This window comes from Pongo pygmaeus, chromosome 7, assembly GCF_028885625.2.
Source record: "Pongo pygmaeus isolate AG05252 chromosome 7, NHGRI_mPonPyg2-v2.0_pri, whole genome shotgun sequence".
NCBI lineage: Eukaryota > Metazoa > Chordata > Mammalia > Primates > Hominidae > Pongo > Pongo pygmaeus.
The window spans coordinates 138609988-138627991 of NC_072380.2; positions in this window are offsets into that span (position 1 = coordinate 138609988).

Genomic DNA, 18004 nt, shown 5'->3' on the forward strand with positions numbered 1-18004 from the left:
TCTTCAGCACCTGCCTCTATTGGTTAAAACTTCTTCAAGGGCTTTAAGCCTTATCAGTACTATGAAAAATCATTATATTAAGAAAACTTGGTTTGTCCTGCTTGCAGCTGCTGTCCTCATTTCCTGCTAACAGGCAATAAATAGTTCTGCAATGGTCCATTTCAGTAATTTTCTAACTTTAGGTTGCAAAGGAATCACTGAACATATTTTTTGAAATTCATATTTCTTGGTTTCATTTCCAAAAATTCTCAGTCAGTAGGTTTGAGGAGAGCCAGGGAATCTGCATTTTAATTATATCCTATGTAATTCTGTTTCTGGCTAGGTGATTCTGTTTCTGGTGACGGATCACACTTTGAAAACACAGTTCACATTTTTTTTTCTACTTAATGATGCAATATTAAATGGAGATCTAGATAATTTGGTGTTCGCTCATGTTTTGTCTCTGAATTCATAATGCTTTATCATCTCTTAATTCTCCCAATGTGTTCATCCCAGAATCATGATTCTGCCCCTGAATTTTGCAACTTAAAAAAAAAATAACTCAGTATGATCAAAAGTTTTCTTAGACTCATTTTGCTCTAGGGAGTCCTATCAGATTTCTCATGGTGTGGTCACAGAGACCTATGAAATCTTTGATCAATTATAATTCTTCTAGCTTGAGCAGCTTTGAAGACCCTGGTGTAATAAGAAGTGTCCAAAATTTAGAGTTATAAGATATAATTTTCAATTACTGCTTCACCAAGCATGCACTGTGTGATTCTGGTAATTAACTTAACCTCTCTGAGTCTTTGGGTTCCTCATCTGTGTCAAGAGAGTAATGACATTTACTTTACAGAATTGTTATGGAAATTAAATTAGATAAGGTATGCTGATTTCATAAACTTGAAACACTGCAGGAATTCCTGTTAATTTAATTGGTATTGGCTTCAGACTAGAGTATTACCATTGACTTTTTTCAGAAGGATGGTGTGCCTGAAACAAAACTAGGTTGCAGAGACTGGTTTTATCCAATGCACCGGTCAGTCTAGCCCCAGCCCCACCCCAAGTTTCTCTGTGCACAAGCCTCATGAGCAAATGGTTTTAGGACAGGTGACAGAAGAGACAGCAAGACTACAAAGACAAGCCAGGCATCCATTTCCTAAGCCTGCTGTGTGGGCTTCGTCTGATTCCTAGGTAGAGTCCTTGTGTTATCCAGATGAAGAGATTTTGTCTCCCAGAGTTGCAGAGGGGCACACTTTCATTTGTGCATCAAAGTTAGTGTGGCTGGATCAATACAGTGAAGACTGAGGAAGCTGTAGGTCACCTCAGGAGTCTTTGGGTTTGGGAACAACAGGAGGCTCTAGGGAGAAAAGCCACAGTGGGTTCTCATAGGGGGTACCAGCAGCACCAGCAGTTACCTTCTCCAAAAGTCTAGTCAGCAGAGAAATGTCACACTGAGTCACCACTGGGGATCCAGAGCAAGTGTCACAGAATCCTTCATGTGTTGCTTTGCCAGCCAGAAACTTCCATGGATGGCAGCACCTCTCCTTGAGTTTTGCTCACATCCAGTAGGCTCATTCTGCCCAGGAGTTGTCCCAGTAGACTGTGCTTTACTTGTGCTACCAGCCTGGATCCCATGCCTGCCAAGGACAAGCCAGGCGCAGAGTGGTAAGGGGAGTGTGAGCAAACTAGCATGGGGTCTAGCATGCTGGCTGCTGTGGTGGGCCAGGCACTGGTACCAGCTCTGTACAAGGCTGTGGCTGGACGAGACATACTGCAAGTGGCTTCTGCTGCAGCCATCCCTATCTGGACAAAGGCAATGTGATGGTGCTTGAAACCTCAGAGACACGAGGAACCGCAGAGCCCCAAAGAGGTTGTTACAGCATGTCACAGCCCTGGCTCAGGGACCCCGGAGGTCTGGGCTCCCTGAAGGGCCACAGCTCTTCTCTCCTCATCACCTGCAGTGTAACAAGTTGTAGGTGTGTGTGTCAGGGTGGCATGTTTCAGCCCATTTCTGTTACAGCTCTTTCAGTCCCACCACCTCACTCCAGCCTGTGGCTCTTGGGCTGGCTCAGCCCAGCCACTGTTTCCCATTGTGTTGGGCAGCTACCCGGTGCCGGTGGAGGGCAGGAGGGCTGCAGTGTTATAGCTTTGCCTTGGGGAATCCCAAGGTCTAGGGCCCCAGAAGGGTCTCCACTCTTTGCTCCACAGTCCGGGAGCATGTCACTGCCTGCAGCTTGGTAAGCCAGCCAGGAAAGCATTACAGCTCCTTTCACTCTTGCTGTTCAGTGGATCTCGAGTGCTTGTCCCACATCCATGAAGAATGAGGTTACACAGACAACTGGAGGGTGAGCAAGGTGAAGAGGAGCTTTATTGAGTGACAGAACAGCTCTCAGGAGACCTGAAGTAGGTAGCCCCTGTCTGCAGGCGGGTTGTCCTGAAAGAGTAGAGGAGACCTGAAATGGGTAGCTCCTATCCACAGGCAGGTTGTTCTGAAGAGTGTTTGAGTCTGCTGAGTCTGGGGTTTTTTATGAGCTTAGAAGGGAGGAAGTGTGTGCTGATTAGTCCATGGGTGGCCATGGGTGGGCCTGGAAAAGGCACCATAAATTCTCTCTCCAGGTTGTGGACTCCACCCAGAACTGGCAGCCTGACTCCCAGGCTTCAGTTGGGAGTCCCTGGCTTGAAGGTGAGTTTTTACAGGGGACCCACCCCTTCCCGCCTAGGAACTTATCTGCTTCCTGCAACCATCAACATGCCATCCACAGCACTCAGGCTGTCCATGCTGAGGGGTGCCCACAGGACTGTGCCAAGCTGCCTCAGCCCCCTGGCCTCCCTCCTATGCTCGTTGGTGCCCAAGGTCCAGAGACGGCTGAGGTGGCAGGGGGCTGGTGTGTCAGCACCCCCAAGTGAATGCACATCTGACTAGGCTGTGACAGCACCTGGGCTTGGCCACAACTTCACTCCGCACTGGAGCAGGCACTGCCCAAGAGCAGGAGCAGCCACTTCTGAGCCAGTGGGGACAGGGGACTTCCTGGGCCCCCAAGAGTGCAGAGATGCCCAGATCTGGAGCCACAGTTGGGCAACTGCAGCTGTGCCCAGGAACGTGGGGCTCCTGCTGCATCAACTTGGAGGGGCATAGGGGCTCCTGCTGGGATCACCAATTTCTGACTTCTGCAGGATCCATGAGCATGCAGCCCCGGACACACCTCCCTTGCTGCAGCTGGTTTCCTCACAGCACCTGTTCCAGATGGGTTGCTGCCACCATCACAAGGACTAGGGAGACTTGGGGAGTGACATAGTGTGCTTGGCTGCTAATGTTGTGCAGATGGAGATTCTTTAGGCTCATTTCTCACCTGAATTTTCTCCTCATTCTACATCAGCCTTGTCCAACCTGTGGCCCATGGCCTCCATGTGGCCCAGGGTGGCTTTGAATGTGGTCCAACACAAATTTGTAAAATTTCTTAAAACATTATGAGATTTTATTGAGTTGTTTTTCTTTTTTCTCATCTGCTATTGTTAGTGTCAGTGTATTTTATATGTGGCCCAAGACAATTCTTCTTCCAAAGTGGCCCAGGGAAACCAAAAGTTTGGACACCCCTGTTCTATACCTTGTTTCAAATAAATTCCCTTCTCTATGTTGATGCCACTCAAAAAACATCTCTTCAGTTGAGATTTGTTGTCCAAACTCTGAATGGGCACATATGCTGCCTGATCAAACAGCTCCCTTCGTGTCTTAATGTCTTATAGGTGCCTCAAGCTCAATGTGTCGCCAAACACATGCCAACCAACTCTGCACCCTGATTCTAGTCTCAAATTCCTTGGATCAGTTTATGATCCCACATCCATTTGGTTGTACTAGTCATTTCCTTTTTCTTTTTGTCATTTTATTTAATCCATTATTAAGTTCTGCCAATTTTACTGCCAAATACTCATGATTCAGTGTATGTATGTTTCTCCATCCCACAGCCATCAGTGTGGTTAAAGCCACCATATCTTTCAACAAAACTGCTCTGTGGAATGCTGGTTGGCTTTCCAAAATCCTTTCTTGCCTTTCTTATTTTATTCTCAAACAGCTGCCAGAAGAATCTTTTAAAAAGGCAAATCTTATTGCATCATTCCCTAGTTTAGAACCCTTCAATGACTCTGTGTTCTTTTTAAGGTTAAGGTTACAATTCTCAATGTGGCCACGATGGCCAAGTACACTGGGACCATGCTGACACCAACTCCTTCTGCTCTCTTGGCTGCAGCCCCCAGTGTCTTTCTTTAGTTCTTCAGAAGTGCCCAGCTCAGTCCCACCCCAGGGGCTTTTCATCTGTATGTCTGTTGGTTATAAAGACTCTTCTCCTTCTTCTTCATCTAGTTGACACCGAGGTTTACATGCCACTCAGAGAATATCTGTGGTGTATGAGAAACAGAAAAAAAGCTCTTACTCTGTGCTGTATTTCCTTAACACTGTAACTTCTTCTGCTTCTCCATCACACTATCCATCACGTATGTCTATATCTTCCTGTAAGGTGTGACCTCTTTTGGGGAAGAAGTGTGTCCATCTCATTCACTTTTATCTCACCAGTGCCTAGCACAGATGCCATAAGACAAAGTATATACTCAGTAAAAACTCATTTAGTGATTAAACAAATATGAACTCCTGAAACAATTTCTTCCCAAGTATGTCATAGAGCTCTCATTTTCAGCCGGATTCTACCCAGTGACGCATCAAACCTCCATGCCAATGGGCCAGACTGTGCTAGACATCTGAGACTGTTAACTAAAAAGCACATTTCTTTCTTTCCTCTAAAAGTAATTACTGGTTGCCAAATATTCAAACATACATTGAAAAAGCAGCTCATTACATTATGTTAAGAAATAAATTACTATTCCTAATTGCTTCGAGTAGTTAATTATTTCTAATTATTAGTCTGAGTAATAAATTATTGCTTCTGATTATGTTGTGGGCACAGTTGGAGCATTCAAAAATGCAGTTCTCACAGTTGTTTACACCAGAACATGTTTACGGAATTATAGAGCCATAATTGCCCTGAAATAACTGGTACCAAAAAATAATAAACATTTGATAAATTCAATCAAAATACACCACTTCTTTGTCAGCTTATTTAGGAGATCAAGCATTAAAATTAAACAACCATGCTTGACTTTTCCAGTCTCTTCAGGGGGTAACAATATTTTTAAATTGGGATTTTTGTTTTGTTTTGGTTGAATAAGAACTAAATTAGAATTTCTTTTGTTATTTAAAACAAGGAAAATAATCAGGCCTCCAAGAGTGTTAAAAATTAGGTTACACCACCAGCATACCATTCGCAGGAAGAAATAAGCTGTGGCTTCTTAAAGAGAAGCTGTAAGAAACAGTAAAAAACTCCAGAGCTATTTTATTGAATTGTAACATACCTAAAGTGCACAAATCTTATAGAGCTTTAAAACTTCTCACGCTTTGGCTTGAATCTGTCATTTTACTTACCAGTTTATCAAATCAATGACAGAAGTAGGTACCCTATGGCAAGCTGTGGGCTGGCTATTTTAATACCCCTGACTAATTGCTACAACTACACATCATCACTCATCTTTTCCTTCATGGGTTTCTGTCACCACCTCTTGCATGCTGGACAGACTTGTAAGATGTCCCCAAGACCTTTATCTCCTGGTGACTCCCTTGTGTAATTTCTTCCCCTGGAGTATGGGCAAAACCTATGACTTACTTCTAGCTGAGATAACGGAATGGACATGATTGAATGGGCATGAGGATGTGATTAATTATATAAGATTGTAGAGCCTGCTGGTCCCTCTTGCTGGCTTTGAAGAAGCCATGTTGGGAACCCCATGTGTCAAGGAACTATGCCCAGCATCTGGAAGCTGAGGGTGGCCTCTGCCAACAATCAGTGAAAGCCGAAATTCTCAGTGCTACAACCATGAGGAACTGAATTCTGCCTACAGCCTGTGTGAGCTTGGAAACAGGTCTTTTCCAGCAGAGCCTCAGATGACATGGCAGCCCCAGCTGACACCGAAATCACATCCTCGTGAGACTCTAAACAGAGACCTCAATAAAGCCATGCCTAGACTCCCACTGCATAGAAATTGTGAGATCATAAATACGTGATATTTTAAGCTGCTAAATTTGTGGTAATATTAGAATTTAAAAGTGCCTCCATTCTCTTTTCCTACTGTAACTGACAACTAGAGAATCCTGAGAAAGATCTTTATATCAAGATTATGAAGAGCTAGCTGCCCACACTAGCTCTCAAATACTCACAATCTGTGGTTCAGTAAATCGAGCACAGAACTTGGAGCAGAAGACCTATTAGACTGAAGCATGCGAAATTTCCATTTTAGAGGCCTAAAATGAAATGTCAGCAATTTCAGCTTAAGCTCTTCTTGACTCTTCTACTAACAGCAATTTAGCTTCAAGTAAGTCACTTCATTTTATTATTTCTTCCTTTCCTTACCTGTCAAATCTAAAATAATAATAATTAAGATGTTTTAGTATTTTGCCTACTTTATCTCACTCTACCCTCAGAATTGCTTATTGCAGGTATTAATTGCCCTATTTTTCAGATGAGGAAATTTAGGCTTGGAGAGGCAACATAACTTGATAAAGTTACACAGTAGGGTAGGCAAAATTCAAAAGGGGCTAAGCTGACTCCAGAGCTCATGCTTTTGACTTCATTATGCTACAGTTTTTCCCTTACAGTAACACTCCAGTTGGGGTCAAACAGAGGCAGACTTTACAGCCAGACAGGTAGGTATGTGAATTCAAATTTTTCTTCTGTGAGTGTTTGAGAAAATTACTTTACTTCTCTGGGCCTCAACTGGCTAGTCTAAAATACGTGAAAAATAGTAGCTACTTCATAAGAGCATTTTGATTATTAATTAAGATTATACTACAAGCAAAAACCATAGTAAACATTCAACAATTTTATTTTTACTAATATCATGAAGCCAAAAATGAGTTTAAATGAGAGCATTTTTGAAGTAGATAGCTTGGTATATTAACATTTATTGCAAGAATGTAGTCTTTAAGTATTTAGAAAGTATAGAGCTACTTCCTAAAATTAACTCGAATTACCATAATGATCAACTAATTAAGTAGTAGGTCCAAGATAATTGGTCAAAGAAAGTAAAAGAGCAGAGCATTTGGCTGTCATCAGAGCAGATGAACATTTTGTAAGCAAAAATAAACATGTTTTTGATCTGGTTAAGCCCCAGACCAGAATGAACACCTTGGGACTTCCTAATGATCGCCGAATACCAGAGTCCACCATTTTCTTCCCTGTTCAGCTTATAATTAGTTGTGTAGCCAAGGCTTATCAGAAAAATAATTTGGAAGAAGTTGTGAGCAGAGGAGTGACTTCATCTGATTTGAGTTTTAAAATGATACTCTGTTGAGAACAGACAGCAGGGAGACAAAGTTGGAAACAGGAGGCAGAAAGTTATTATAACCGTCTAAGAAAGTAATGGGGTAATGTGGCTGTAGTAGAGGGGATGAGGATTGTTTGGGCTTGGAGCCACTTTAAAGGTAAAGGCAACAGAGTATACTGATGGATTGTATATGGGGAAGGGAAAGAAGAGAAAGACAGAGGAAAGAAGGGGGAGAGAGAAGGAGAAGGGGAGAGGTGGAAAAGCGAGAGAGACAGAGAAGGATGATTCTAGATTTTGGTCTGAGCCACTAGAAGGATAGAGTTGCTATTTACTGAGATAGAGAAAACTGCTGGAGAGCTGGGTGGAAGAGGAAGACTTGGAGTTCAGATGTGTGCCTGCTAACTTTTAGACAACTGTGAACCTTCATGTGGTGATGCTGAACAGACGGTGGAGAAGAAGAGTCTGGGCCTCAGGGGAGGGTCTGGGTTTGAGGTGCACATTTGGCAGTTGTCATGTATAGATGGATGATGTTTAAAATGATGAGACTTGAGAAGATCTCCAGGGAATGGGACATATAGGGAGAGGTGATGATGGCTTGCAGGTGAGTGGTAGAGGTAGAAGTGGTGAGAAGGGGGTAAATTGTGACTGGAGTTAATAAAGGTGACAGAAAAAGGTATCAGTGGAGGATTCCAAGGCTTTTTTACTTGAGGCATGGAAAAATGGCATTGGCAGTTGCTGAGATGGGGGCGACTGGAGGAGGAGCAGGTGTGGGAGTGTTAACCTGGACTCACCTAGTATGTGCGCATGGCCATGGTGGGGGAGGATGGAGCAGGGCAGTTGCAAGTGAGCAAAGCTGAGTGGAAGAGGCTTCACCAGTAGCATGAATGAAGGCCCTAATTTCCTAAAGTGAAAACCTAAGAGGCAGGGATGGTGGATTAGCCTAGGGCCTGTACAGGGAAGCATTTGCTCTCTGAGACCATAACTCCCAATACTCGGTCTTTAGGGCTGCTGCTCTCCCTTTTCCTTAAAGTTTCACTTACTCCAGGCAGCACAGGTAGTAGTAAGCAGGTAGAGTGAAAGATAATGTTGTCAAGGGTGCTGGATAGCAATGGCAAATGAATGCAGAGTAGCATGCGCTAGATCAAGTGGCTCCTATCATAGAGTTCACTCTCTTTTTAGTTTGAAGGGTAGTTCAAAGTTCTCTTTGTCAAAATCTACAGGTGTCTCCATGCGGCAAATGGCAAAGGCCATCATTTTGCTCCTACCTTGGGGTGCCCGCCAGCAAGTCTACAAGCCTCAAAGTTGATGTTACCGCTAGGGAATGTATCCAAGTCACATGGCACCGAAGTATGTTAGCAGCAGCGAGTCCATATGGGTCTGCAGCAGCCTCAATTATTTGCTTCCTCAGAAGAAAGAATTCAACCAAGAGGCATAAGGCAGAGGGAGAGACAGAGACAAGTTTTAGAGCAGGAGCAAGAATGAGCAAGAAAGAGCAATTACAGAGCAAGAATGAAAGGGAGTAAAGCACACTCGGAAAAGGGCCAAGCTGGTGACTTGAGATTCAAGTGCACTGTTTTGACCTTCGACTTAGGGTCTTATATGTTGGCATGCTTTTGGGATTGCGTTACTTATCCCCTGATCCTTCTTTTGGGGTGGACTGTTGCATGTGCAGTGGCCTGCCAGCCCTTGGGAGGGGCCACATGCACAGTTGTTTACTGAAGTTGCATGCTTGCTCACTTGAGGCACTCTCCTCTTACCAGTTGAGTGTTCCTAGAGGAAGGTCATATACCAGTTAAACTCTGCCATTTTGTCTGTTAGTGATCATGCTTGAGCCATTCACCCAGCTTCTGAGATCTTACTGGGAAGCTGCTGATCACCAGTTTCAGGTGTTTCTATCTACTGGGAGACTGCCTTTCCCTGGCACCAGCTGTGACCAATTATTATTTTAGAGAGAGAGTGTAATAACTGCTTCACCATCACCTGATGGTGACACCATGACATCAGGTGACAAGAATGTCACCTGACAAGAATGTCACCTGACATTCTTGTTTGGTGGGGGTGGCAGGGGGAGCTGTAATCGCCTAAGGAGTTCTTCCTGCCCACTGCATAAAGAAAAACCATGACATTGTAGTAAAGAAAGAATTTAAGAGACATGAGGCTGGCCATGCTACATGGGAGATAAAGTCCATACTCAAATCATCTTGTTCAAAGCTTGCAGGTTAAGGGTTTTTCAAAGGCAGTTTTGAGGAAGGGGTAGAGGGGCCAGGTAACAGGTGCTTGCTGTTGATTGTCTGGGGTGGAGATGAGATAAAGGGGGTCAAAGCTGTGTTTCTACAGGCTGAATTGCTTCTGGTTGAGGCCACAGGAATGGGATGGGTGGGTGCAGGTGAAACCATTGGGACTAGGTAGAGTTATGAGTGTCAGACATACAAAAAACCTGAAAAAAGATCTCAAAAGGCCAGCCTACAATAGTGGTGTTATCTTCAGGAATAATTGGGGAAGGTGCATATCTTATAACCTCCAGAATAATGGCTGACAATTGTTCATGTCCATGCCTCAGCAGAACCCAGGCTCCTCTCCTTCCAGCCTGATGGCCTCCCATTAGCTTTACAAAAATCAGTTGCATTTTAGGACAAGGCCTATTATCATTTAAACTATAGCCTAGATGTCTTCCAATGTTAGCTTGGCTCAATAGCCCAGAAATAATTAAGGGAAAGGCAAGACGGGGGGTAGGTTAGCTCAGCTTACTGCTATAATTCTTCTCACTGATGTGATTTTTGCAAAGGTGGCTTCAGAGCCCTCTCCTGCCCTGCTCATGTATGACTAACTATCTACAGTAACATTGAGATTCCAGCAGGAGAATCTCAAAGAAAGACAGGAGAGCCCCTTCTAACTGGTTTCAGGCCCACCTCCCAAGTTCCACTTTCTTTTTCTCAGGTGACTGACACTGGGAGTCTCTACCTCTGCCTGAGCTAATTCAGGGGTGACTCTGTGATTTTCTCAAGGGTTGCATGCTTTATGGCTAAGCCAGTGTAAACCAAAAATACAATTCTAAGTTCACCAACTGACTGAACAAGCTCCTCTCTTAACCAAGGGGGTCCCAAAGAAACCTGAAAAACTAGTTCAGGCCATGATGGGAAGGGAGGTTTGACATGCCTCATTATACCCTCTCCCTTAGAAGTTTAGGCACAACTGACCAGCAGTGACATTAACATACAGATCCTAAGACTGATAAAACAGAGTTGTTGTAGCAATAAGATATGAAATTTCAATCTGACTCTGGTATAACATCACACGACAGATAACAGACCTTGAAGGAGATCACAGTATTTTACCCCAAAATACATTTCTTTGACATATTTTGAAATATGTCTTGCAAAACCATCTCTTGTAGAGGAAATCTGCATTCCATAGAGAATCTCCTTCCCTCTCTATGTCTTTTCTGGATTCCGGAGAGATTTAACTATGAATATGTCACCTTTTTTAAGGTCCAAAAAGAGACATTTACCACCTCTTCTCTCTGAAGCCTGCTATTTTAGAGGTTTCATCCATATAACAAGAACTTTGGTTTTCATAACCTCGCTTATCCTAACTTAAGCATTTCTTCCTACTTACTTCAACTCTTTAGGCAAAGTTTAACTCTTTCAACCAATTGCCAGTCAGAAAATCTATGAATCCATCTATGACATATAAGCACCCTTCCATTAACCAGATGTCTTGCATTTCTAGGTCGAACAGATGTATACCTTACATGTATTGATGCATGTCTTTGCCTGTAACTTCTGTCTATCTAAAGTGTATAAAACCAAGCTGTAGTCCAACCACCTAGGGTATATGTTCTCAGGACCTCTTGAGTCTGTATCCTCATCCATGGTCGCTCATATTTGGCTTAGAATAAATTGCCTTAAACATTTTACAGAGTTTGGCTTTTTTTTTTTTTGTCAACACGAGGGATCAGGAAACTATGGTTCTTGGTCCAAATATGGCTCACCACTGATTTTTATAGATTAAGTTTATTGAAACACCATTACATCCATTTATTTCTAGCAACTTTTGTTCCATAACAGCAGAGTGGAGTGGTTGTAACAGAGAGTGTATGGCCCTCAAAACCTACAATTTTTACTATCTAGCTCTTTAAGGAAAATGTTTTCCAATTTCTGGCCTAAACATAACTAGTATAACTGACTTCAAGCTAGTTCCCCTAAAAATTTTCCATGTATTATCCACATATACATACAGAAGCAAAATGGTTATTGGCTTTCACAGTCTAACTCAAAACTCACAGGACAATAGCAGACATAATCCTAACAGAGTTTTGATTCAGTAGGTATGAAGTATTTTTGAGTGAAGAAAAAGTTTTAACATAGTTTTGGGGGAACGAGATTTATTTGTGCTGGTGCCTTTTGAAAAAGTGTGTCCTGCTTTAAAGTGGACACCTGTGTTTCTATAAAAGTCCTTGTCCTCTATAGAGTTTCTTGACATTATCAAACACTTACAACCCTTGGAAATACCTGTGTTAGAGGTATTGTGTGTTTGTGCTAGGTTGCTAGGTATTGGTCTCAACATGTATGTGTGTGCATGTAGGTGTGTGTGTGTGCATGGGTGTATATGTGTCTCTATGTGTGCATGTTTGTGTGTCAGAGAGAGAGGACAGAGAAAAAGAGCCAGAGAAGAGAGAGAGAGAGGCTAGGAGAGAAAAAAAGTCAAGAAAAACTGGAAAGCAGTTGGGTAAAGGCAAAACCCAGCTGGCTCCACTATTTTGGGATTTGAAGACATCTAATACATCCAAACTTTGGAAAACACTGTATGAAAATTTGTTGGAACATGAGAAAAAAAGAAAGGCTTTGGGGGTATTATGCTCATAGTAAGGAATTACTGTGATCACTATAGATGACTTCAACATCAATGACCTCTTCAACAAATCTGGCCTGTGGGTCATCTTGAGTCCTTCTCAGTTGCGCACAAGCTCACTTGCCCTTATTCTTGTCATCATTTGGAACTGCCTGATGTGTGCATCATGAATAGTAATCAGTTCAAGCTGTGCAAATATGGGAATTGCTTTCTTGAGGCTGTGCGTGCTTCCCTGGCTTGAAGAGTGTACAAGCAGAAGGCGGGCACTTCCTCATTACAGATGCTGTGGATGTCACTTGATCATTGCCTGGTATAGAGTTGGTACTAAAAAAAAATTTACTGGATGATAAAACAAAGGGAGTGAGATTAGATAACACTTAAAGCCTGTTCAAGCCAATCCTGCAAATCTAATCCCACTAAACCCTTTTGTGGCATTTTAAATGTGACAAATACTATAGAGATATTTACCAAGTCTGTTTCCTTTTCCTGGGCACGTGGGAGGCCTTGTTCAGCCTTCTCTGGACCCTGAAAGATCTGTTCTTTCTTTTGTTTCTATGGCTACCAGAAAGCCAGCTTCGAAGATGTTGGTGTCACAAGATGGAAGGTGTGGGGGTCCCTGAGTCATGTCTTGGAGAAGAGCTGCCCAGCAGAGCTGCCCATTTGCATACAACTGCGGTGTGAGCAGAAAATAAAACTTAATGTCACTCTGGTTTGGTGTTGTTTGTTGCGGCAGTTAATATTCATTATCTATCTTGATGCGTTTGTACTACATGGCTAAATTAGACAAAACTAATTAATTTTAGGAAAGGAATACCTTGAGTCGAAAAATTACTTTTTGTAGAGCACTGAAAAATAAATGAACTATACCCACATGCACATAGTTGTAAACATATGTTGGGCAAAGGATGTGACTCACACAAAAATACATGCCATATGATGCCATTTATATAAAGCTCAAAATACAAACAAAACTAAACAATATATTGTTTAGTAATACTGACATATGTGGTAAAATCAAAAAGCAAAGCAAAATGCAAGCTAGCGTTAACCTAGGGTAGGCCAGATGGAGGAATGCTAGCAGGAAGGGTAACACAGAAATTTAAAACTCTTGGCAAAGTCCAATTTCTTAAAGCTATTAGGAACTACAATGTTGTTTACTTAATAATTTTATAGCATAAATATTTATCATATATTATTCTGTATATATGAAAAATATGATGGCATCAAATCCTATGCACATCTAACTTGCAGATTCAATCATACATATATACTGAATATTCAATTATATATAATTATATGTCACATATTCAATTATAGTTTGTGCAAATATACTTGATTATGTGCTGCATATTACTGCCTCTTGCTACAAATTTATGGACATATTACTGTAGAAGATTGTATAGACTCTATCTACAAAACCTTGAATCTAGGAGATTTAAGGGGTTTTCAAAGACAATTTTGACAAATGCAGATGTTTTCTTACTTGCTAACATTGAAGCCCAAGCCTTATAAGATGTGACTCTAATGTAAGATGTGAATCATAGTGGGAAGCATTTCCTAACTTGGGTCCCCAAATCTCTATAGATTCATAAGCTAGTTTTGGAATTTTGAAAACGTAAGGAGTTATTGTCCATTTGCTTGCAAGCGAGAGCACCTAAGCTAACAGGTTACTGTATTTGTTTTAGCCTGGAATTAAACAACTCAGGCTTGTTACGATATGTATTTCATGCTGTTCAGAAGTGCTGGTAAGCAATTTATCTGTCTTTGATTAATTAAACATAGGAAAACCCAATTTGTCACTAGTCTCAGCTTGGAAGATGAAATTTATCAAAGCATGAGGCCCATGGGAAGAAATTAATAAAAGGAATCCCTACTGGTGAAAAGGTTTAGAAACAGTGTCCTGTATTAATTCAAATTCAAGTGCATTTGTATTCATTCCTTGTTAAGTTGTCCATTCATTCAACCAATATTTACTGAGTGAAAACTCTGTGGCAGTTAGTTCTGGACACGGCAGGTAGGAGAGTGAGCAGATTCAGTATTCTTGCCTTGTGAAACTACCTGTATAGGCTGGGTCCCAGTGGGGAAGTGGTTAGTACTGCTGTCAAAAAGAAGGGGACTAACTTACATATTGGGAGGCATAGAACACAGTGGTCAAAAGCACCACTCATGGGGTCAAACAGATCCAGACTGAAGTCCCTTCTTAGTTATTTAAAAACTGCAGAATTTTAGGCTTGGAACTTAACTTCTTGAAGCCTCAGTTTTATCTTCTGTGGAACAGGATAGCTGTATGTGCCTCACAGGGTTATTGCCAGAGCTTGTAAACACTTGGCAGAGTGTCTGCATGTAGACTGGCCTCAATATGTTATCTATCTCGTATGTCAGTTCAAACATCTGTTAAAGCAAACTAAATATGGCCTGAGAAGCGTTCTGTACTTTCATATTTGAGTCCTTGTGGATGAACTGTAACCCAGCTTAACAGTCAGACAAAACTGAAAACCTAAATTAATAGTGTGCACTTGTAACAATGGCTGAGTGTTGACTAATGCCGGCGGCCATACTTCAACCACTCATAGACTGCTGAATGTTCAAACTGTGTTTCTTTACCTCACCTCTGATTCCTGTACATCACTTTACCTTTTTTGTCTATAAATTTCTTCTGACCATGAGGCACTCTTGGGAGTCTCTGTGAATCTGCTGTGATTCTGGGGGCTGCCCAATTCGCGAATTGGTCATTGCTCAATTAAACTCCTTTACATTTAACTCGGCTGAAGTTTTTCTTTTATCACATCTCAGCTAATCCTCAAGATAAAACTGACTGGGTATTTTTTTTCTTCACTTGTCTTCTTGAAATGTGAAAACGGGTCAGTGTGGTGAGACAACTTTTCTTAGGTGATACTGGGCCTCAAGAGCAGAGCTGCTGGAACTTGGACCCAGGTCTGTCCACTATCAAGGCCAGAGTTGTCTCTACTGTCCAATGGCTCCTCTATGCATCCTAACAGAGAAAGCTGTAAGAGTGGAACATATATCTTTTAGGCCAAAACTTCTGATGTGACCCTTTCCTCCCAGTCAATGATTCCCAACCTTGCATGGGTTACCTCTGGGATGTGTATCATAGTCCCTGGGACATGGGGATAGCCAAGTTTGAAAAAGCATATAATTATTTTGACTTGACTTTATAAAGAAACAGATAATATCTTGGCATTGTCTTTGTCCACTCCATAATTTAAGAAGGAAAAAGCAGTTTATGTTTACACAAAAAAGCATGGTTTAAAAAAATAGCCTCTGCTCTCCTGGAGTTTCTTCAAGGACAGGTTCATCTCTTGGGCCTTTTTGCAGCTGCTGGATCTAGTTTAGGGAGCTCATGGGAAGATTCTGTAGAACCCAAATGTGGCTTAACAGTTGTGGTTTTAATATAGCTAACAGAAACTGTATGCGAATATAGATGTCTGCTGCATTTCCATATGCATGGCATTGGGTAGGAGTAGCTGCCTATAATATTGTAGTTAGTCTTCTCCAAGTGAGTAATAGAGAACTACATTTCTGCTAATTATCATAACTGATTAGTTGAATTCAGGATGAAAAATAACTGGATCCCACTATTAAAGAATTATTAAATTATAACACATGTGATGGTAGTTTCATGACCCACAGTGAAGAGACCAGGGAAAGTCCCCAGCAATAGAGTGTACATCTCACCTCAGAGAACCAGACCTGAGGACAACTGAGGATAGTAGGCAGGGTGCGAGGGGGTGCACAGGGCATGAGGCTTCTGCTTTGAGTGGAAAGAGAATGGCAGGGGCAAGACTGCTTTGGCTGTGGAGACTCCAGGAGCCCACGGCATCATGTTCTATTGCCTTGCAGGTGGGTGTAGAAGCTGCACATATGCTAGGGGCTAATGAGGTCAGTGAAGGTATTTCTTGCAAGGATGCAAATGATGACTCTGAGAACTACAGAGCCAGGACAAGAAATTCAAGCCTTGTAGGACTAGAAAGTGTCAATAAGTCCATTTCCTAGATGAGGAAACTGAGACTCAGAGTGGGAAAATGATGAAAGGCACAGCAGCTAGTGAGGCTCTGGAAGTCAAACCCAGACTCTAAATTCTTCCCCTAGTACTCTTCCTTCTTTGTCATTAATGCTTTAGTTTCCAGGAAAATCTTTGCCAGAAGCCCAGAAACCTACTTATGTCACACTCTGAGCATTCTACATCAGTCCACAGCCAGGCAGGAAAACAGGACCATGCCCGATAGTTCAATGTGGGGAACTAATCAGAGTGGGGTGTGCAGAGTGGGAAGTGGGAATTGAAACAACTTAGAGATTCACAATTGCAGGAAATCACATTACTCTCAAGGTCGTTACTAAGGGAGGAAAGTTTCTGACGAATCCGAGAGCTGTGCCACCTGCCAGGACCTGTAATCTTGGAGGAGGAACCAGCCAGCGAAAACTAGAACCAAAGGCAGGGACACTGTCTAGGGGAAGCTAGACCATGGAGGAATTGCAGCCAGGTGGGGGAGTCACTCTCAAAGTGGAGAATGGGAGAAATATCCTGACTTCTTCCCTTCTCTAACCTCCAGATTTCATGTCAGTGTTTTCCTCTGGGTGAAACTATGAGAAACTAGTGAGTGAGGGATGCCAAGAAGTGTGGTTTGCAGGGATCAGAGCAGAGGAAGGAAAGGGAAAGAACTGGCACTGATAAAACAGGTAAATGGGCCTCCCAACAACTGCTTGTCCTTATTGTGAGGGCTTTTTAAAGAGTTAACTCACAGATGAGATTGGGATATGTGTGAAAATTAGTGGGATAGTCCTAGAAGCATTGAACCAGTGATTTATGGGGTTGGGATAGCAACAGTAATTAGCACAGGCATGCTGTGCCACAGAGCAGAATGGCACATTAGAATGAACACAACTGAGGTGTCAATCGGACCTGGATCCAAGTTTAGGCTCTTTCACTTCACTTGGATGACTATGGGAAAGAAAGTCAACCACTGTGTATTCCAGTTTGTTTATCTTTATGATGGAGAAACTGAAACCTTCCTTGGAGAGCTTCTGTGATATATTGATGATGCAGTGAACACAGCATCTTCAACTCTGTTGGTTATGTATAGGTATTTAATAAAGAGTAGCTCAGGCTTCAGCGGGGCTAACCTCCTATAACACTAACAAAACGTGAGTGCCATTTTGCATAATACTTGTACATGTCTCTGATTATTTTATGGGATAAAATAATGCAGAGATGAGCAATTCTTCTATTCGTTTATGTTCTTAGTAGCAATATTTTATGAGTGACCACTTTTATACACTTGCATTAATTCTGAGTATTATCATTTTCAAATGCATTCATGTTAACTGTTTTTTTGGTGGGTCAGGTTCACAATCGCTGACTTGGACAAGTTAAGTGTACAGGCAAAAACTCAGTAGAAGGTTACCTTGGCCATTGGTAATAATCGATTATAAGGATATTGTGATAGTTAATATTGAGTGTCAACTTGATTGGATTGAAGGATACAAAGTATTGATCCTGGGTGTGTCTGTGAGGGTGTTGCGGAATGAGATTAACATTTGAGTTGGTGGGCTGGGAAAGGCAGACTCACCCTTAATCTGGGTGGGCACAGTCTAATCAGCTGCCAGTGTGGCTAGAATTTAAGCAGGCAGAAAAATGTGAAAAGGGAGACTGGCCTAGCCTCCTAGCCTACATCTTTCTCCCATGCTGGATGCTCCCTGCCCTCAAACATCAGACTCCAAGTTCTTCAGTTTTGGAACTTGGACTGACTCTCCTTGCTCCTCAGCCTGCAGACGGCCTATTGTGGGG